Source organism: Schistocerca piceifrons, chromosome 4 (assembly GCF_021461385.2).
Source record: "Schistocerca piceifrons isolate TAMUIC-IGC-003096 chromosome 4, iqSchPice1.1, whole genome shotgun sequence".
Classification (NCBI taxonomy): Eukaryota; Metazoa; Arthropoda; class Insecta; order Orthoptera; family Acrididae; genus Schistocerca; species Schistocerca piceifrons.
In genome coordinates, this window is record NC_060141.1 from 489387711 (window position 1) to 489410452 (window position 22742).

The 22742-nt window shown below is 40.1% G+C and overlaps 1 pseudogene; it reads right to left on the reverse strand.

Moving 5' to 3' along the window:
* Nucleotides 1–3054: 3054 nt before the first annotated feature.
* On the reverse strand, nt 3055–3172 carry LOC124796801 (annotated as a pseudogene).
* Nucleotides 3173–22742: the final 19570 nt, after the last annotated feature.

Here is a 22742-nt window from a genome sequence, read left to right on the forward strand (position 1 = left end):
ATTAGGCGAGGGCAAGGCCATTGGCATCAGGTTTGTTCTCAATACGTTCAAAAATTTTTTCTAACATGTAGAAACCTTCACTGCGTCGTTCCGTGAACATCGAGTTAACAGGGCGTCTCCTCTTTAAATTTTGGTACAAATACAAATCATCATCTTCCTCCTCTTCAAAACGTAAACGCCCAGTTTCATTAGTCGACATGTTATCGCAGACAACCGTCATCCTCGAATTCGAACGAAACACTGTGGAGTCTGTCTCTGGGTACGCAACAACATGTCGCTGTCGCTGCGGTCGGAATGTTACATTTAAGAGATGTGTTTTGCCGACGTTGTTCGGCGTGTAATTCTCTTATACGTCGTAATCTGTCAAGATTGTGCTCTAGCGGTGTAGTGTCAAATTTTCTTCGATCTGTGTCTGCAGTTTCTTTGTACACTTGTTAAGTTTTCTCATGTCAGATTTGACAACGGTAGAATTCATATCAAGTTCTAATTGTTCAAGTCTACTGATGATAGTTTGTATTTGTTCTTGGAGTTTTTCGTCCTTTTGACTCAAACGAGTTTCTACCTGTGTTTTATGCTCTGTAAAATCGCTTTGAAACTGTGTATTCGTGTCTTGTACGGTTTTAAATTCACCGAAAACTTTACAGTAGCAATTGTCTATGTATTTTTCCTCGTGAGTTACTACAGTATTACTGATTTCATGTTTTTCGTGAACGAGAGTTTCGCGTATCTGTTCGATCTTTTTATTTTGTTGGTGAATGGTCTCATTTTGCCCTTGGATTGTAAGTGTAACTCGCTCTTGAAATTAATTACTTGCCTCTATGTGCTCATTGAGGCGTTCGTTAAGTCACGTTTCCTGTTGTTCAAAGTATTCATTAGTTTGTTATTCTGTACTGTGTGTGTCAGTTCCCCTTGTTTTTTTGATACTTTATTATCTTTGTCACTGACTCTTTGTGTCTGTTGCTTCATCGCGTCACTAATTTGAGTGAAACGTTTGACTTTTTCTCCCGTGACTTTTTATTGCAGTCCACGATCTGTTGAAACATCACCATAATTCCATTATTCGATAATTGATCATCAGTGTTTAAAGTACTTTGAGTAAACTGTTCAAGAGCTGCAGCATCTGAAATGTCTGTTGACGTTTGAGTATTGAGTTTTCATTGAATTCTAAAGTCAAATGATCAGAGTGCAAATTTTGTACATGTGACGTTTGTGTATTAGCGTCTTCCGCATTTGTGGAATTTGCTGTCTAATTTCGACATTGGTAGGTAAAGCGAAATTCTAGGTAGTTCGCCTTTTTGGCATTGAATCTGCACTTTCATTGACTGTCGTGTGATGATCTGTCCTCAATGCAGTATTGTCAGAATTGATATTCATTGCAACAGAGCTATTTGGTAAATGAGTATTTTCGGCATTGTCCATGATTTAGCTACACCTAGTAGTATTAATCGTTCTACGCGGTATGATGCACAAATACAATCAAAGAACAAGCAAACAGAAAAGAAATAAATAACAGTTTGCCTTTGATTCGTTAGGAATAAATGATATAGATTAGTAAACGTGCAGCGCAAAATTGCTAACTACACTTACAAACTAAGTAACAAAGACCAGAACGTATGCCTGACTGTATTATTTAAAAGATTCCAAAAAGAATTTAGCTCTGAACAAAGGTATCGCCTAGCGGAACGTGTAGGTTTGAAATGTGATTGAAATTACGTAACAGACAGTGGTCTGAAACACAACTGCTAGAATAGAAATCGCCTGTCAAAGTGTGTATTATTCCGTCGCATATGTGCTTTGCCCTATACCGATATTCTCTGACTGCGAAAATGTAAATTTAATTTAGTTGCGACAGTGTCAACAGCCAAGAACTTGAAGACAAACCTAAACTGCATGAATTTATGTAACACATCACCTGAATCTGAAACACTATTGATTTGAAGTTGCCCCAGGTAATGAAGCAAAACTTGATCAATTTCAAAATAATGGTCCCTGTGCTTCATTAATGCTGTCCTTGAAATAATAAAATTTCTTACCTTTATCTGCGCCGTCCTAACTCTCTTCGCGCTGCTCTCTGGTAGTACTTTAATTTGTATAGTTAGCAAACAGCTACTGTGCAAGGCTGTTGCGTAGCATACTATTTAATTAAATCTATAATGACTGAGACAATAACTTCTTGAGAAAAAATAGTTCACCAAACTAGTATTGATTTGGGGCAAGTAACATAATGGTTCTACCTTTAAAACATGCATTTTGACTCATTCAGAATTAATAATTCCCTCAATTAAAACACTCAGTAAACTGATTATGCATTAACATTTAGCTTTACAAAATCATTGGATGTGAGTGCTGTACATTCTCTCAGTCATCACTTGCATTAGTAACAAAACAACTTTCTTTATCGATATTGTTTCCAGCTTTTGTTGAGATTTCTTTTACAGTTAGCTAACATCATAATATCTTACAGATAAAACATCATAACTGACTGCACCGAGTAAATATATATCCAGCACACATTATATACAACAGGTCTTTACACTTGAGAGTCCTCTATACATCACTCGATCTAAAGTTACTCTAATACATGACCATAACATTTTGAATCAGCGATGGCTGTTGAGCGGCGACCCTACTACACAATCGATACTACATTTGACCATCTCTTGTTCAATATAATATTTTCTTACAATACTTGAATTAATTCACCCTATATATATATATATACATATATATATATATATATATATATATATATATATATATATATATAACATTAAGGCGGTTAGCAGGAAAGAAATGGCACTTATCAGCATAACAACACTAAAGCTTGTAATATAAAACTAAACCAAACTCCATCCGAACAGGCCATGAAGGCCAACGATACCGACCGGCTACCGTGTAATCCTCAGCCCATAGGCATCACCGGATGCGGATATGGAGGGGCATGTGGTCAGCACACCGCTCTACCTGACGTACGTCAGTTTCCGAGACCAGAGCCGCTACTTCTCAATCAAGCAGCTCCTCAGCCGGCCTCACGAGGACTGATTGCACCCCGCTTGCCAACAGCGCTCGGCAGACCTGATGGTCACCCATCCAAGTGCTAGCCCAGCCCGTCAGCGCTTAACTCCGGTGATCCGATGGGAACCGGTGTTACCACTGCGGCAAGGCTATTGGCTAGTTTGTAATCTGAAACCACCAAATGACACGCCGAGTGTACTAGTAAGCGTACAATTAGTGAAGTGGTAGCTATAAACAAAAGTACTGCCGGCCGCGGTGGTCTAGCGGTTCCAGGCGCGCAGTCCGGAACCGCGCGACTGCTACGGTCGCAGGTTCGAATCCTGCCTCGGGCATGGATGTGTGTGATGTCCTTAGGTTAGTTAGGTTTAAGTAGTTCTAAGTTCTAGGGGACTGATGACCACAGATGTTAAATCTCATAGTGCTCAGAGCCATTTGAACCATTTTTTGAACAAAAGTACTTAACGTTACAATCATAGGACATTGTGAATTATACGGAATGTTTTGGACCGTAGTCTATCCACTAACATGATGTTACGTGTGAAATAATTATTTAAATAATTCTTTAGGGCTGCAAGATGTGGATATTAGAAATGTACCTAATTGTAGCTACATAACAGTTTAGAGACAGCAAAGTGTTAAAATCTTCCGGCAGATTAAAATTCTGAGGAATATTTGAACTCTTCACCTTCCACCCTCTGTCAAACATCCTGTGTATTTTCATGCTCTACTCAAAAAGTCCTTAATACATGCTCGATTTGTACACGTTGTAATTCGATCGTGGTGGACGATGGCTAGCACGGTATTCCAGACTTTGCAGTGGAGTGTAGGGCTACACTGCGTTGCTGTTCAAATCAGGTATCCTCAAATGTCTTATAATGGTAGAACAATGGCTTTAAAATGGCGAATATCGGATTGTGAGAACCACTTACATACACTGACGCAAAGTTCTGACGCATTAGATCAAGAACATACCACACTAAAGCTTCCTGTCAGATTAAAACTCTGTGCTGGACCGAGACTCGAACTAGGAACCTTTGCCTTTCATGGCCAAGTGCTCTACCGACTGAACTACCCAAGCACGACCCGCTACCACTCCTCACAGCCCTAATTCCGCCAGTATCTCCTCTTCTACCTTCTAAACATCATAGAAAATCTCTGCTGGAAGAAAGGATGTAGCGGAGACATCGTATGACCACTTCCTAGAGGTGTTTCCAGAATGAAATTTTCATTCGTCAGCAGAGTGTGTGCTGATATGAAGTTTCCTGGCAGATTAAAACTCTGTGCTGGAACAAGTACCTTTAAAAGGCAAATGTCCCGTGTTCGATTCTCGGTGCAGCGCACAGTTTTAATCTGCCCGGAAGTTTCATATCTCCGCACACTCTACTGCAGAGTGAAAATTTCATTCTGATCCCATAGAAAATTTGCAAGATATACCGCGTTAATACAATGCATTTATACATCTGATTTCTGCTATCTTTCTAGTAAGTATTTAGGCATATTCAGAAGCTGGATACAGAATTTACTCTTCGTTCTCAATTGTGATTTTTCAGGCTAAAACGCAAGATGAAAGCATTGTAACAAATCTGGCAATAAACACAGTACAACTGACCCATACTTTACGGTACGCTATGCCGATTATGGATGGATGCACACTGGATGTCAATGGACTATTAAAGAACAAGACAGACTGGAACATAATACGGTATTGGCATCATGAGTGTTAATGATATTACAATTTACTTAGCAGAGAGAGTTTCATAAAGGATATTCTCAGTGTGGGTCGTTTATTAAATTGTCAGCACCTGTAGGAACTGAAAAATAGGAAAATTGATGTTCATTTCCATCCACAAAATTTTATTTGCTGGAGAAAATCTGATACATACAAACACACGAAACAGTATACAGAAGGCAGTAAATATCGCCTTTTTACTTTATCCATTTTTTCTTATTTTCTTTCTAGCTACCAGTTAAACGCCATAGAAAAAGTAGTATAGTTGAATTATTCATTATTAAAATAATTTTAATTTTTTAAAATTTTTATTAACATATAATCTTATTTATGAACAGGGTAGCCTGTTAACTTGTACCAACAATGCAAATGTAAAATCAGCTTTCATTTTTAGTTAATTCATATATTTAATGGCTGAACACTTGTAAGGAAACTACACAATTTTAACAATCTGATACGAAAACACGATGAGCAGTTAAATTTTATTTCAGAAAGACTGCTAACTCATTAAGTCATAACGATGCGCCTTGACAATAAGTTAACCTCCGATATCAATATAGGACACCTTTCAATGTCAATGTGAGGACTATCATCCTGCGATTCACTCCAAGATCACTGGATTCACAGATGTTGACCTCCCTTCCTGCCCTGTTAAGCTGAAGGTCTGTGTGAAAATCTACATCTGAAATCTATTGTGGGATGTTTGAACGTCACACAACGGTATATCAAGTGTGTAAATAGATGTTTTGCATATGTGTAAATTTTCCATATTAACAGAAACTTCAGTTAAACATTCTTTGTAGTCTGGACAATGGAAAAACAACCAAAGTTTGCTTATTTCACTTTTATTTACCTGATATCTAGTTTCGGGTGGCGACATTTTAAAATCATTCTCTAGGAGAGAAAACCACAATTACAATCATTTGTGATACTGCTATTACCAAATTACGTAGTACACATAAAAAATACAGAAGGTATCATGTCAACAAAAACACACTGGGGAGGGAAAATGGTATTTCCCAAAATGTAGGAACCATATTAGGACAACAAAAATTATGTATAACAAAGCGCTAATGAACAGTTACAGAGCATACAGATAACTGGCAGACTACACCTCAGGACGTATCATTAGAAAAATTATATAATAGACCAACATTCAGTATTACAATAATAATAATTTATTTACTTTTAGCACCATTAGCAGTACTTAAAATTACTAATATTAACCAGGGGCCTATTTGTAAAATAAGATAATTTACTAATGAATAAACACTTACGATTAAGACATACTTTAAGTAAAATTATTAACAACTCTTTAGTTGATTTATGTGCACCAATAAATATTTCTTTTTGATAAAATTTTGGGTCCCTACTAGGATTACGTTTGGTAAGTCAAATCGCAACTGGACTATTTTTAGCTATACATTATTCATCAAATATTGAAATAGCATTCAGCAGTGAAGTAAACATGTGCAGAGACGTAAATAACGGTTGAGTTATTCGAACTTTACATGCAATTGGAGCATCTATATTTTTTATTTGCATGTAGGACGAAGAATTTACTATGGATCTTATATATATATATATATATATATATATATATATATATATATATATATATATGCACACCTGAATAATTGGTACAGTAATTCTATTCTTAGTTATAGCAACTGCATTTATAGGATACGTTTTACCTTGAGGTCAAATATCATTCTGAGGTGCAACAGTAATTACTAATTCATTATCAGCAATTCCATACTTAGGAACAAATTTAGTGCAATGAGTGTGAGGAGGATTTGCTTTTGATAACGCAACATTAAATCGATTCTTTACATTTCATTTTGTATTACCATTTATTATTGCAGCTATGGCGGCAATTCGCTTATTCTTCCTTCATCAAATGGGGTCTAATAACCCATTAGGGCTAAACAGAGATATCGAAAAAATTCCATTTCACTCATACTTTACTTTCAAGGATTCTATCACATTTATATTAATAACATCGTTATTAATTATATCATGTTTAATTAACCCTTACCTTTTAAGAGACCCAGATAATTTTTCATTCATTAGCGTTATTTCCAATCATCAAGAACACAACAAATAATAAATTACTAGTGAATAATAAAATTAATACTTCCAAAATTTTTACCAAAAACAATAAAATACTTAACATCACCATACAGTAAGGTACAGCAGCACCACATAATATCACAGAGTTAAATGCAAAGTTGCCACGCAAAAAGTCATTAAATGTGAACCAAAACATTAACACCAAAAGAAAAGAAACAACAGGACAGCAAAAAAGAAATCATGGCTTCCAACGGTCACAAGCGTAAGTACTTTACCATAACAACCATTACAGAATCATATGAAGATAAGACAATTTTTGACACTTCCCAGCTAAAATGAAATGATCGTGTGGACTTTATTGGCCGTGATATCCCTTCGGGGTATGGCCACCGTATGACAAGTCTTCTTAATTGACGCCTCTTCGGTGACTTGCGTGTTAATGATGATGACAATGATGATGAAGGACACACAACACCTAGACCCATGCCGAGAATCGAACCCGGGACCCCTTGCGTGGTTGGGGGTAACGCTACTGCTGCGTTACGGAGGCGGACATTTCCCAGGTAAAAACTGTCGTTAAAACAAAAAATTGTCTCTCATAAAGCGCTAAAAGTTGCGGGCCTTGACGGCACTAAAATCACTTGTAAGCTTTTAGTCAAACAACAAGATAGTATTACCAGATTCCCTTCCTGAGGAAAGACATAGCATAACTACAGAGGAGGAGAAACAGATGGGGGAGGATGGAGGGCTGAGAAAGTGGTAGAAGGGGGGGGGGGGGAGGCAGGCGAAGCGTCGATATGGAGGCCAAGAATGGGGTCAGGAAAACCATGGGAAGAATGTAAATAATTTATAATCAACAATCTTATTAAAACTAGACCTAAAACGGCAGGTTATCATTTTTATAAGGAATACCGTAGGCTAACGGATTCAACAGAGAAACCATACATATACGTTCATTAAGACAAATCTTACAAATAATACATACTAACAAAAAAGAACCCAAAAATTTTTAAAATAATTTTGTGGTGGAGACCACATGATCAGCTAGTAAAACGAGCTTCATATTTGTTTTAAAAAAGTCGATTTGATATATATTTCTGAAAATGACAGTTCTGACGCAAAACGGCTATAAAGAAAGAACAGCGGAAGTGCGAAATACACGAAGAGCGCACGTCTCAGTTGTCAACGAACGACAATGAGCACCCTGAGAAGCATAGAAACCGAAGAACAACGAATTGTGAGACAACCTTAGAATAAAAGACTGAGAACTCAAGCCAGCGATGAAAATATCACTCTACGAGTAGCACGGACAAGTAATCAGTACAAAGTAACAGATGAAGCATTCCGCTATGGCCCGACGAAAGAATACAACAAACACAAACGCGTTGTAATCGGGCATATTTATGACATCTGCCAATTTTGCAACGCGAAAAAATTCGGCGGAGAAACACCAGGTTTCTGTTGCAAGCACCTCCTCAAGAAATTTTATATTAAAAGACCGAAGAAACTCCAGAATAGAAACACTTTCCGCAAAATACAAAATCGTACAATGCCTGCTTCCAGATTACTTCTTTAGGTGTCACGTAGATCAACACTAACAGAGATGAAACGGATTATGTTTCTTCCATTCAAGGACAAATCTGTCACAACACAGGAGCGTTACTACCATTACCCAACAAAGACCATACATTTCTGGAAGTGTATTTCATCGCAAGTGGAGAAACGGAAATTGTTAAACGTTGCACAATTATCAGTGGACTGGAACGAAACTAGTCCAGAATGTATATAGGATCTTTCACAAATACATTCAACTGATCAACTTATTCAAACAGCACTAGGCCGAATGATTTCTGATGACTATAAAGCTTTAATTCATGCCGACAAAAGACGACCTGGACAATGTGGCTCAGATAGACGAAGTCGCCATCGTCATGAGCACAACCTGTTTCAACTGTACAACGAAGAAGGAAAGGACTACAACGCACTGCAGAGACACACCGGTCATAGGATGCCCTACAATATTTATTAATATTTCTGACGGAGAGGACTGACACCATTTTAATGTGAAACAAATCCAACCTGAAAAAGAGGTAGAAACGAACAAAAAAGTCTCTTCCAAGGTGTTCTCTGTTTACCGCTTAATGATCAGAGATAATGGAACAAACACTCAGATCCTCAACACTCGGCGTTTATTCCAACAATGCCTGGTAAATATGTATAAGCGGAACGCATACTTCATATAAGACTGAACCAGAAGAAACAACGCACGGAAGAATACATTCCCTTTCGAGTCGCAACATAAATGACGGAAACATTGACATTGGAACAATGGTCATCTTACCCTCATCATACACAGGAAGGCCGAGACAAATGCACGAATGCACCAAGATGCCAAGACCTGCATAAGAAAATATGGGCGACCTGACATCTTCATAACATTATCATGCAACTCGTCGTGACCAGAAATCAAAGACCAACAAAGACACGGACAAGTCCAATGCATCGACACGACACAATAGCCCGACTTCTTCAATACAAACAAAAGACATTTATTGAAGTCATCATAAAATGACACATCCTTAGATCCGTTAGGTGCCGTGTACATACAATCGATTGTAAAAACGAGGACTGCCTCACTAATAAAACCACATATGGCTACACGATAGGATTCATCCCATGGATTTCGACAAATCATTCAAGCTGGATGTCCCAATCCACAAGAGAATCCGAAACTGTCCGACTTCGTAGCGGAAAACATGATTGACAGACCATGGGGGCCATTAAACCCCAATTCGCCATGTAGGAGCAATGGAAAATATACAAAAAACAGCCTAAAACCATACTTGGACGACAACTAAACGGAGTTCATGGCTATCTGAAATACAGAAGTCTATCCCTCTAAAACGGTGGCTTGACAGCAAAAATATGAATACGAGGTAGCGATAAACTGGAAATACGTAATCAATGGGTAGTACTAGATTTCAAAATGTTATGACCACACATAAACATAGGTCACTGCAATTTAGTGAAGTCCATCAAACATGTCTGTACGTATGTGAACAAAGGCTGTGACATGGCAGTATTGTAATCAAGTGGTGCGCTTAAGATGCTACAGACGAATAAGAAGAATATATCATGCTGATTAGCAACAGTACTGAAATGCCTGGTCTAGCAGGGTAGAGCGTATTAGGTTGAGGAAAGGGGCCAAAATAAGTTGCTGTCAGTTGCACTCTACATACAAACTTTATTTATCAAAACACAATATTAAAACAAGGATGCAAAACAATCAAAACTTTAATCGACCTACTTTGATTACCTTTATATCGGCTGAAGGCCATACTCAAAATCCAAGACACAATGCCTAAGCAAGAAATTGAAATACAAGGTTCATCTGGAGGTTTCACCCGAGAATGTTTTCTAAATCGTCAATCTAAATAGGCTGAAGGCCCTAGCAACTTAATTTTAATGGAACTTGACTGGAGGCCACATATTGAGCAAAAAGAAGAGTTTCAATCAAAAGGCAGAATGCCTTAGCTTAAAATATTTCGTGCAAAATTCGGCTGAGGGCCCCATACAAAAGCATAACAACCTTATGCCTTAATGACAAGACAAGGATATTAATTTAAGAGATATTAAAACTCGGCTGAAGGCCGCACATTAGTAAATAATTTAACGGCTTAAGCCCTAGAAAGAAGAGTTTCAATTTAAAAGGCAGTAGGCCTTATCTTAAAACTTTCCATGTAAAATTCAGCTGGGGGCCCCATATAAAATAATAACAATCTCTTGCCTTAAGGGCGAGACAAGAACATTAATTTAAGAGATATTAATACTCGGCTGAAGGCCACACATCAACCAAATAACTAAAACCCAAACAGGGAAATTACTATGTAATACCCAAGTAATGGCGCTCAGACGTTTCCAAGGGTCAGCCTGAGATTATAACACTAACGCCCATTTAGTTGAGACAGGCAGCCTGTCTAATGACTTCTTAATCCGAAGGCAACCCAACCAACAGACAGCCGACTGACAAATCAACAAGATCAGTTCCGCTCCTCGCAACCAGCAAAACGACCACAAGATTTTAATACGACGACACACAGAATATCGGCGCCCACAACGACCAATAACACCTCAGCTGTCGAGCTACACGCCCCGCTGGACAGTAACAACACGATGAGGGAAATACAGTACCGAAAATTGCGTCAACGACCAGGACAGGTAACCGGAACGTCAAAGGCCACGAGGCAGAAAATACCGCTGGTCAACTTCAATAACAGGGAATAAATTAAGTTAAATTCCACAGGAAGACGGCTGGAATCTTTGCCGACTTGAATACACACACATTTTTGCTCTCGGGAATGTCCCAAAAGTGACATCCAGGATCAAATGAAGAAATGTAAACAGTTGAGGCTCGTTAGTAGTTTAAGTGAGGACTCAACTTTCATGTCCAAGATCGGTGGGCGCTGAACTTTGTAGCACATGCAAGCAGCACCTCATACTCCAACCACGCGTGCACACCGCCAGCGGTCCCGGCCAGAGCACGCGCGACGGAGACTTCCTTGCTTCGCCATGCCAACCAACCGACTGCCCAATCCCGGAAAAGGTGAAAGTACCAAATATACGTCAGCCGATGAGACCACCAACCGAAAGACCAACCAACGGTCGTCTTGCTCCAATCTACCTCCGTCGGATAGTTCATATGTGTCGCCAGCGATCGGAGAGCACTGACTTTCCCCGTCTCACTGGCACTCCATGCCCGGCGTCATTGCCGCTGTGTCCCGACTGCACTCCTGGTCCATCTCCAACTGACGTCTTTCAGACACACAATGTACCGGCGACATGGGCTCGGACCCAACCATGCAGAGTGAAGACGACCGACATCTTTGCACAGGAAGGAACCGACTCAAATACACGTCGTCGAAGAGGCGACCGAATGAACGACCATCCAACGCTCGTCCCCGTTGTTACTGGCTGTGCGGACCTCACTACGACTCTGTCCCCGACTGCACTGCTGCTGCGTCCCGACCGCCCTACTGGTCCGTCTCCAACTGACTGCCAGACATACGACGACCCGGAAATACTATCGGTCGCTCCAGAGATGGTACGACAGTGCACTTATCGATACGCGCTGCTGCTGCCGTGCACAGGCAAGTATGGCAGGAAGTTAGTGACGCCAGTAAATGGAATAAGAAAACGAGGCGGCAATACCGAGTAGAAGATGACAAACAATAAATGTCATGAACAGGAGCCGTGCACGGCTCACGTACAACAACACACTTTAAATTCAGTCTCGAAAATGTTTTTCGAAATTTGAAATTACTACAAAATTGTCAATTTTAATAGTTGTATAATTGTGTACGTTCCTTTTCATTGCAATCTTTTCAACTGCCACTGCCAAAGTTGAACTGTGCTATGTCTGCATCCATATACACCTTTACATAAGCAATTATCAATATGTTTAGTGAAAAGAAGATTTTATATCATTTTTACGTCTTTTTGCTATGAATTGGTGTAGGAATTTCAGGATATTTATTTGCGTTTATATGCTTAAAGAAAACATTTCAAAATTTAGCTCTATAGGTTTGTTTATTTCAATATGATAAATATTTTGGTCAAATTACACGGCATTATTTCGTAAATGTCATACGAAAAAGCTACTGAACGTGAGAAAATGTATTTTCTGGGAAAATCAATTCAAAGATTAAACTTACATTTTCTTCAAATAGTGCTTTTCAGAAGGCTTCAGGACTGCAGACAGGATCTTCTTTCTCCTTAAGACTTCTCTTTTAACCTCTTTTCTTTGGTCTTGTTTGCTTTGCTAGGTCCTTAATAGATATTACTCCTCTTACTGCATGATGATGGTCAATTCACTTAAGAATGGTTAGAGCGAATGTATCAATCTGGAAACCCAAATGCTGAAATACTTCCGTTGTCCCTACGTTACCATCAATAAAAACCATCACACCACCAAGTTTTACAACTCTAGGTGATGAAAATATTGTCTTGGGGCAACATTGCAAGATGAGCACCTTCGAAGACTCATTTGGGCTTTTGCTTTTGCCACAAACAGACATCCTTCGTAGATCTGGAATTGCCAGGTACTTAAATGTGGGTATGACAGCATTCATGAATTCATTTCTTTCGTGTGCGGGAAATGTTATTCTTCTGGGCCTGTTTGTATTTGCACCAACTTATGAGACACGAAAACACTGAGCAACGTAGGTGTTCTTTTTCATCAATTGCTATGAGATTACGAAACTGAAACTTTGGGAAATAGGTGTGAATAAATTTCAGTACTGAGTGCAACTAAAACTGGAAAACGAAATTTTTGGTTACTTTTGCACACACCTCCACTGAAAAGGGAAATTGTAGTTTCACGGAGTACTGAACTATACAGTCTGATCAAGATAGGTTCAAAATTTTCAAATGTGTGTGAAATCTTACGGGACTTAACTGCTAAGGTCATCAGTACCTAAGCTTACACACTACTTAAGCTAAATTATCCTAAGGACAAAGACACACATCCATGCCCGAGAGAGGACTCGAACCTCCGCCGGGACCAGCCGCACAGTCCATGACTGCAGCGCCTGAGACCGCTCGGCTAATCCCGCGCGGCTCAAGATAGGTATTCCAAGTATTTCGGTATGTTGCGAGAATGCACATCTTGATAAAAGGGAGTACTGAGAAGCCTGTGAGCTAAATTAATTGATAGAATTCAACGACTATCTACTTGTTTCCAGTATGTACGTTTCACTTTTTATCGTATTTTTCTGCTTCTTGTATGGGTCAAGTAATTTTTTCCATTTATGATCTGATCATATGAAGCAACTTACTTTAAATACACTAACTGCGATCATAATGTAGAAACAGTGCTGCTACTGAGTTTTGGATAACATTACTTGTTTCTCATCATTTTGATAGTTGTAAAACAGTGCAATCCGCTATGAACGAACATATTGTTGTACTCTGCACTCATTAATATGTCTATTCATTCTATAAGCAAAATTTATTTAATCATATGCCAAGTATATGGCAACAGGAGGAAATCACCAGAACATCGTTTTTTCCTTGCCATTGGGGCCTTCAACGGTCTCCAATTCAGTGGATTTTATTCGACGATTGAAATCTTTGAGGGGCTGAGTCCTTCAGATCTATTAGTGAGTTTTGATGTGGTATCTCTGTTTACACGAGTCCCTCTGGAAGAGTCCCTTGGTTTGATTAGTGACTACACTGGATGTAGAGTTGGCGAAGCTTTGTCGTCAAGTGCTGACAACCACGTATTTTTTCTTTAACGGCAACATTCTTGAACAGAATGATGGTGTGTCTGTGGGTAGTACTTTATCGCCCATAGTCGCAAGTTTATTAATGGAGGACTTCGAAGATATGACCCTGAGGACTTAGGCTTTGCAAGCAACGTGTTTCTGGAGATGTGTTGATGATACCTTTTTCGTCTGGCCACATGCTCTTGGTAGATCTTTGGACGACTTCAACTGTCTCATCAGCAGAAGTAGCATTGTTCTGAAGACGGCGACCAGTTGGATCGCCGAAATATCGAATCGAGTTGATTTTAAGACCAGCAGTAAACCCTAAGAGACTTTCAAGAATAGTTACTCCGGGAGAGTCTACGAAGTCACATATCTGGGATGCCTTGCAAGGCGCAGTTCAGAAGAGATCTGCACCGCCTCGTATTCTTATAGATTTGTGGACAGCGCTGCAGGATTCTTGGTGCCCGTTCCCTTCAGCACTACTTAATACATTAGCCGAGTCCATGCCACGTCGCATTGCTGCACTTCTTCGTGCTCGCCAGGGCCCTACATGATACTATGCAGGTGGACCAATTCCATTGGCTCATCAGTGTATATTGCCACTTTTATACAGTTTACCAGCCGTGCAGAACCCATATCTGTTGGATGGAGTGAAGAAGCGAGCTGCGTCTGAGTTTCTACGAACGCCTTTACGTGAATGTTTGCTGTTGTAACCAGACCGCGACAACTCTTGCAGTTGTCGCCGAAATCAATAAAACCGTTCTAAACCATGACCATCACTGTTCACGTTCTTTTATTCTCGTTCACGCATTTTCACCAACTTGTCGTAGGTAACCCACAGGTCACTGTTTTCCATTCGTCATCAGCTGTAGTAATATTAGCGGCGCATATTTAAAATAAATATTGCACTTTTTTCCTTCACACATCATTAGCCATTGTATTTAACCAAAATTATACTATTCTGCACACTCAAGAGGCGACTCCGTCTAACTCAAACCTCTGTCCTCAAACCTGGTTGCGAAGCCACATAGCACACGGCCCTTATCTATTCTTTTTAGAGGCTCTGGATGCTTCGGTACCTTTCCTTTCCTCTGATTTAGTTCTGTATCTTAGGCAATTGGTTTGACACACCCGTATTTGGTGTAATGTAACCGTCCGTTTCCTACTTAACTTTTGTTTTATTCTTCTAAGTTCCTCTACAGTATCTGTAATTTTTTCTATTAAAATTTGAATTAACTTTCTCGATGCTTGCACCCGTCGGCGTGCTGCCTTGGTACGCTCTACCGTCCAGGCGTTCTATTGATGCCACAATCTACATCTACATCTACATGGTTACTCTGCAATTCACACTTAAGTGCCTTGCAGAGGGTCCAGCGAACCATTTTCATACACTCTCGAACGGCGCGTTGGAAAAAGGAACACGTAAATCTTTCCGTTCGAGCTCTGATTTCTCTTATCTTATTATGATGATCATTTCTCCATGCGTAGGTGGCTGTCAACAAAATATTTTCGCATTCGGAAGAGAAAGTTGATGACTGAAATTTCGTAAATAGATCTCGCCGCAAAGAAAACCGGCTTTGTTTCAGTGACTGCCACCCCAACTCGCGTATAATATCAGTGACACTCTCACCACTATTGCACTTTTTCGATTTCCTCCGTCAATCCTACCACACCGCGCAGCAATATTCCAGCAGGGGACGGACAAGTGTAATGTAGGCTGTCTCCTTAGTGGGTTTGTCGCATCTTCTAAGTGTTCTGCCAACAAAGCGCAATCTTTGTTTCGCCATCCCCACAATATTATCTATGTGGTCTTTCCAATGTAAGTTGCTGGTAACTGTAATTCCTAGGCATTTAGTCGAATTGACAGCCCGTAGATTTGTGCGATTTATCGTATACCCAAAATTTATCGGATTTATTTTAATATCCATGCGGATGTCCTCGCGCTTTTCTTTGTTTGGTGCCACCTGCCAGATATCGCTTCTGTTCTACTCGATGATTTACCGCCTATCACTACGCACTGTGACCTGTCTTAGAGGAAATTACGAATCCAGTCACACAACTGAGATGATACTCCACATGCACGCAATTTGATTAATAGTCGCTTCTGAGGAACGGTATCAAAAGCCTTCTGGAAATCTAGGGATATGGAATCAATCTGAAATCCCTTGTCGACAGCATATAAACTGGTATCTGATTCCTCACAATGTGCAAACAGATGAGTTTGAAATATATTTCAGAATATTTAACATTACTTCCGAAATGAAGCCTTATCATTGCAAATTGACGCTACAAAAGTAAACAAAGTTTACAAAGAAACAAGGTTCTCCGTACCCTTTATATCTGCACCAAAGATACTGGAAACAAGACCGAGCGAGGTGACGCAGTGGTTAGCGCAATGGACTCGCATTTGGGAGGACGACGGTTCAAACCGGAACCGGCCGTCCTGATTTAGGTTTTCCGTGATTTCCCTAAATGCCGGAATGGTTCCTTTGAATAGGTGCGACCTGCTTCTTTCCACATCCTTCCCTGATCCTACGTGACCGATGATCTCGCTGTTTGGTCCCCTACCCCCAAATCAACCAGCCAACAGGAAACAGGATCATAACACCGAGGAAGTTTAAACGTGCCAATCTCGTGTAAATGAAGAAGCGACCCAGAAATAGCAGGAACGAGCAGCGGATCTGGAAATGAGGAGAATAAATAGTAAAGACGAATTGTTGCGCAAGTCGATATACAATTGACAAAGAGTTACTTGCGGCAGATCACACCACTGTGCCTAATGCAGTGTAGGAAAACCACTAGCATCCAATGAAGCCTCCAGTCGACTCTGAAAGATGAAATAGTGACAAGTTCAAAAATGGTTCAAATGGCTCTAAGCACAATGAGACATAACATCTGAGGTCAACAGTCCCCTAGACCTAGAACTACTGAAACCTAACTAACACATCCATGCTCGAGGCAGGATTTGAACCGGTGACCTTAGCAGCGGCGTGGTTCCAGACTGAAGCGCCTAGATCCGTTCGGCTACAGCGGCCGGCAGTGACAAGTTCAGTTAACGACGATGAAAATAGATGGTGATCACACACGCTCCGCTTCAAAGTGGACCACAAAGATTCAATAACGTTGAGATCTGATGCCTGCAATGACCAGTAAAGATACCACTTTTCATCCTCATAGTTCAGAAAACCTGTCATGGACGATGCAAGGGGTCTGGGCAGGGGCCCTGTGGTCTTGTAACACAGCATAATCTTTGGGGAGCAAACACTGTACCATGGGATTGATCTAATGAGACAAAACAGTCACGTAATCTTAGGCAGAGTAAACATGGCGTCACAGGAATACCAAGACATGGCTGTTGAAATCATTACTGAATGTCGGCCATGTTTCACTCTTGAAACGCAAACCGGCCAGAAGTTGAAAACAGTGTGAATCAAGGCTCATCCTACCAAATGACTTTCTTCCATTGCTCCATAGTCCAGGTTTTATTACTCCGGAAATACGAGTTCTTGTTACGGCCATTTACATCACTGATGATTGCTTTTGGAATTCCAACTCGCCCGGCAATTTTCAGGGTATAAAGGTTGTGTTGTATTGGTGCTCATACAATTCGCGAGTGCGCCGTTCGGTTCTGTAGTGACATTTCCAATAGCCTTCCCACTACTTTTCACCACAATTATCTTCAATGACCCCGCATCACGATGACTCATTACCCATTTATATTCCCGTTATGACTTACCGGACGATGTTTTTCCCGCTTTGCCTTTATGAGGTATAAATCTTCGATAAGGTACCATCTGAAACACCAAACATTTCGGTTAGCTTGTTTGTGGAAACACCCACCATACGAGGACCAACAGTACACCCACGTTAGAATTAACTTAACTCCATCATAATGCAGTGAGAATGACGCAGGACACTGTTTTGACCATGGCTGACACTTGCAACTTATTGAAAACGTTGCACAGGCTCTGTTCGTGGTCAAATACAACAGCGTCACCTATGTACTTGGCTACCACCTGTATTTAAGTTTTGGCATGTATGTCGTGCAGTGCTTCCATATCTTTGTCCACGCCTATAGGCCTGCGCGAAAGGCAGTTGCTTGATATAATTAACAATGAAAATTCCTGCTCTTGCGAAGTATGTGGGCAAGCTGTTCAAAATCAGCAGAATATTAAGAGTTAGCAAAAGAAGAAGTCGAAGAGCTTGCGTATACGGTAGGACACATCGTGCCCAATAATATCGGACGAGATACAGTCTCGCAGACACTCTGAGGGTGAACAGTTTTAAATCAGTTGTTGCCGTGAGCAGGCGACCGGCGACCTGTGAACGCTGCACTCCATCATCCTCCCTCCGTGGGACCCCTCGCCAAAACCTCGCCCGCCATTGGCAAGACCCCCCTAGCCTCCACCCTCTTAGTTTGCTGCTTAAGTCCCACCGTTGGTTATCCGAAACGCAGCTATCAAAACTACAGCATCCCTGTCAGCCTGATCTCCTCTGAGAATTCGGTGCCTTACCATGAACGTCCGCCTTCTGGTTGGCCAATAAGTGGTAGTTACGCATGGAAAAATAGTCCAAATCGGCACTTTGTTTCTCAAGAGTTCTCAGGACGCTTTTCTTCACTCTGTAGGTTGCGAAATACCTCCCATTCCACCGTCGTGGTGCCAGATAGTCACATCTGTATCTGACGGTGAATACGGCACATAGGAAATCCATCGGAATTATTTACATTCTCTCAGACCGGAAGAAAAGGTAGACACCTGTAGAAATGGGTTCTCCTACTCCACTCTCCTGTGAATTCGCTGTGTACGCAACAAAGCTCAGAAGACGGAGTGTGTTTTCGTAGAAAAGCCAAACAGTAAAGGTGGTCGTTCCTATGCTGGGATGACTCACTACATTGCTTTTTCAATGAATGGTGAGTCTGCTAGTATTTTTATTTACCTAGCGAAAGCTGGCCCAGGCCAAACATTGACACCGCAACGGGTTGCATTTTCTGGGAGGCTACCTTCTGTTTCGCGAGGTCACCGTTCCACTAAAAACTGCGTTTCTCTAGTGAAATCCAACATCTATCTAAGACCCTATTGCAAGATAAGAGGAAGATGATCTGACTATCACCGCTATTACTCTATTATTCAATCAGAGAAAGAGTCAGTCGATCTGAACATGAGTTGGATAATTATTAATCGGATTTACCTATGGGAAAGAGTGAGGAGAGAGAGGACAGTGAAGGCTGATGCTTCTCAACCCAAGCAACCATTAAAACAAAAAATGAAAATGCTTATGACTGTAACATATCAAGCGTAAGTAGGCAGTTTATGTGTTTGCATTTTGGCAGCGCTATGTAGTGCTCTGCATTAGTTACTCTGATAGCGCTGTGTGCACTCTGTAAGATACTCTGTGGCTGGTCGGACTAGCAGTTACAGTTGAATAGTCAGTAGTGATGGCAGTTGGAGGTGAACAGCCAGCAGTGATGGAAGTTGGGAGTGATTAGTCAGCAGTGATGGAGGTTAGAGGTTAATAATTAGCAGTGTTGGAGGTTTGCAGTATTAGCGCCAGCGGACGGTCTGAATGTGTATCCGCCTGGAGATTTATTACTGATGACTACATAATTTTTTTGAACTGGTTGTCACTTGTTTAAGGTAAAATCTACTAAATACATTGTTTCCTCTGCAACAAAATCTTTTCTTTGCTAACCACATGCCTATTAGTAGTTAGAGCCTTCAGTAGTTAGAATCTCTTATTTAGCTGCCAATATTGGCGCTTGTGTCACTTTAGATCGTGTCTTGAAGATTTTCTGTGAGGTAATTGATTTATGACGTGTGGGTTATTGTTAGGAATTCTTCTTATTCAGGGCCATTCTTCCGTATTAATTATTTGAAGTCAGGTTATAATTTTTGAGCAGTCAGATTGCTTTGCGCTAGGATATTGTGGGTCAGTGTTGAAATGATATAATAGAAAAGTGACTGCATTCAATTTCACTCAGCAGTTTAAAAACACTGAGTAAGCATCTAGCAGTTTATGTAAAATCATTATAAAGAAGTTTCATCTGTCAACCCTTAGCCGAGGATACAGCACTGAATCTTCTGATTTTTCTTGTAGTTTGAATAATTAGTGCACGATTAGAAATTAGTTATTATTATTGCTAGCTCGTAATTGTATAGAGAATTTCCTTTGTAGTTTATTTTCTCATTGTTGTACAGTATTGTAATGAGCAAAGCAGTTGTGGCATGCATGTGGATTTGCACCAAGTACTTCGCAGTCGCGTTTGCAACTAATTAGATATTGGCTATTTTTAGTGCTATTTTAGTGTGTCTTCTTATTTTTACTTTTCAAGTTGTGTTTTTTCTGTGTTGTCGTGTGAAACAGTATGATAATAATGGCGTGTGAAAGACGCAACACCAGGCTGCAAAGCAAATTGAGAAATGACAGTGACGACGAGAGTAGCTTGTCAGCACCACCTTGTAAAAAAGTGACAAATATTCAAAACAATAATTTGGTGCTCGTGCATAGGGAAACGGACCAGGCAGTAAATTATGATGTAGATAGTGAAACAATTAGTGAACACGGAAGTATTGTCGATCGATGGGTCGGTAACAGGTCGCCTCTCGAATGTGAAATAACAGAATCAAATGTTGCAAATACCGTAGATTCAGGTTTTGCGTCATCACCCTTTTCTCAATTAAGTCAAGAGTCAGTCTCTGCTTTTCCAAATGCGAATGTTGCCGCAATTAATGCAACAAGTGAAACAAACACTGCAACAAATGGAACAAAATCAGAAACAAACAGAGCAACAAATGGAACAAAATCAGAAACAAACACAGAAAACAGCTTCAAAAGTGAGACACAATGATACAAAATCAGGAACTAACACAGAAACAGCTTCAAAAGTTAGACACAACGCTTGGAAAAACACGTGAAGATTTAACTACCGAGTTACTTAAAATCGAATGGAAATGTCAAAAAGTGTGTAAAGATGTAAAAACACAAATTTGTTAGCATTTTCAGCCTATTTTTTCGCGTCATGAAAACGAATTACAGAATCATAAAGCAGCCATAAAAGAACTGCAGATTGTTGGGCACGAAAATCACGACACCCTGCAGGCTGAAATTGACTCAGTTGCATCTATCGATTCGGATACGCAACTTGCCATAAACAAGGGAAACTTAAAGGACACAGTAGGTACGATTTCGACACAAATCGATACTCTAAAATTTGGTTCAGAAAATTACATGGAGGAAATTAGCTCATAGTCGGAAAAAGTAGCAGAATTTTCGGGATCAGATAACAAATTCATCTACTAAAGTAGATTATGACCTGAATGATACAAGACCGGCAGCCTTTACTGATACAGACGAGTACGAAGAAATTAGGAAATTCAAACAAAGTCAGAAACAAATCAATACGTAACACAAAAGAGGATTGCGGGAAGTACAAGATCAGTTGGTACACATAATACTAGAGTCACATATTTCAGAGGATACTCGTGGGATTTAGAAATACTGAAGAATCACAAAGTAATAACACTGGATATTACGGAGTTTAGAAAGGAGTTGGCAAGGTGCACCAAATCTTGAAATGGAACCGCTGACACGACGTAACAATGACCGATTTGCAACTCGCCGTCATGATGATTTTGACTACAAGCTCTTCATCACTATTCGTAAATCTAAAACATTCAAGAATTCCGGTAATGACATCCATTCACAAGCTTGGCTCCATCAGATTGCTCGTTACTTTCCCCCTAATTGGTCATTAGAACATAGATTAGAATTTATGTGTGGCTATCAAGATAATGAACTAGCAGTAAGAATGCGATAGGTTATTCACGATTGTCACAATGAAGGAGATTTCTATCATGCCTTCCTTTCTGCATATTGCTCTCAGGCTACTGAAGATCGAGTAAAACACAGTATCACAATAATGAGACGTTTCGAACAATCTCAATTTTCCAACCCAGTAAAATATTTTGAAGATATGTTGCATAAACATCAGTATATGTATAACCTGACAGCCCTTCAGAACTCACTCACATTTGTTTGATTAAATTGCCTGAATATTTAAGACATATTATTTCGGAAGGACGATCCAAAGATGACATTGAGCTTTTGAGGGACTGTTCCAAGAACTGGAAATCGGCACAGACTCTTGCATGATGGGAAAACAGGACAACAATAATTACAGGTCACATCCGTCACAATTCCGTGACGAGAGAAATAATAACAGAACACGACAAGGCTGTTATTATAACGCAAATCGTGACCAAAACAGACACCTACCGTATGACAATAAAAATAGTTACAGGGAAAGATCACCTCTTCGTGGTAATGAATACGACAGAGATAACCGTAGAAACAGACAATATAGGAACCAGAAAATAACTTCAGACGCAACGGTCCACCTCGTAATTACGATTCAGGAAGAAATTCTCCACCACGTGATCGACAAGAAAGAAATTTTAGAAATTACCGACATGGTGACAGACGCTATAGTTATGACAACAGATCAGAATTCAATCAGAACTGGCGTGATTCAAATAGGGCAGGGCCCTCTCGACAATCTGACATTGTAGAAATTAGACCTCCAAATCCCAGTAATGACGCGCGAGAACAAAGATAATTGACTCACACCTCAGGCAGCCATAAAACGTACCTATGAAACTGAC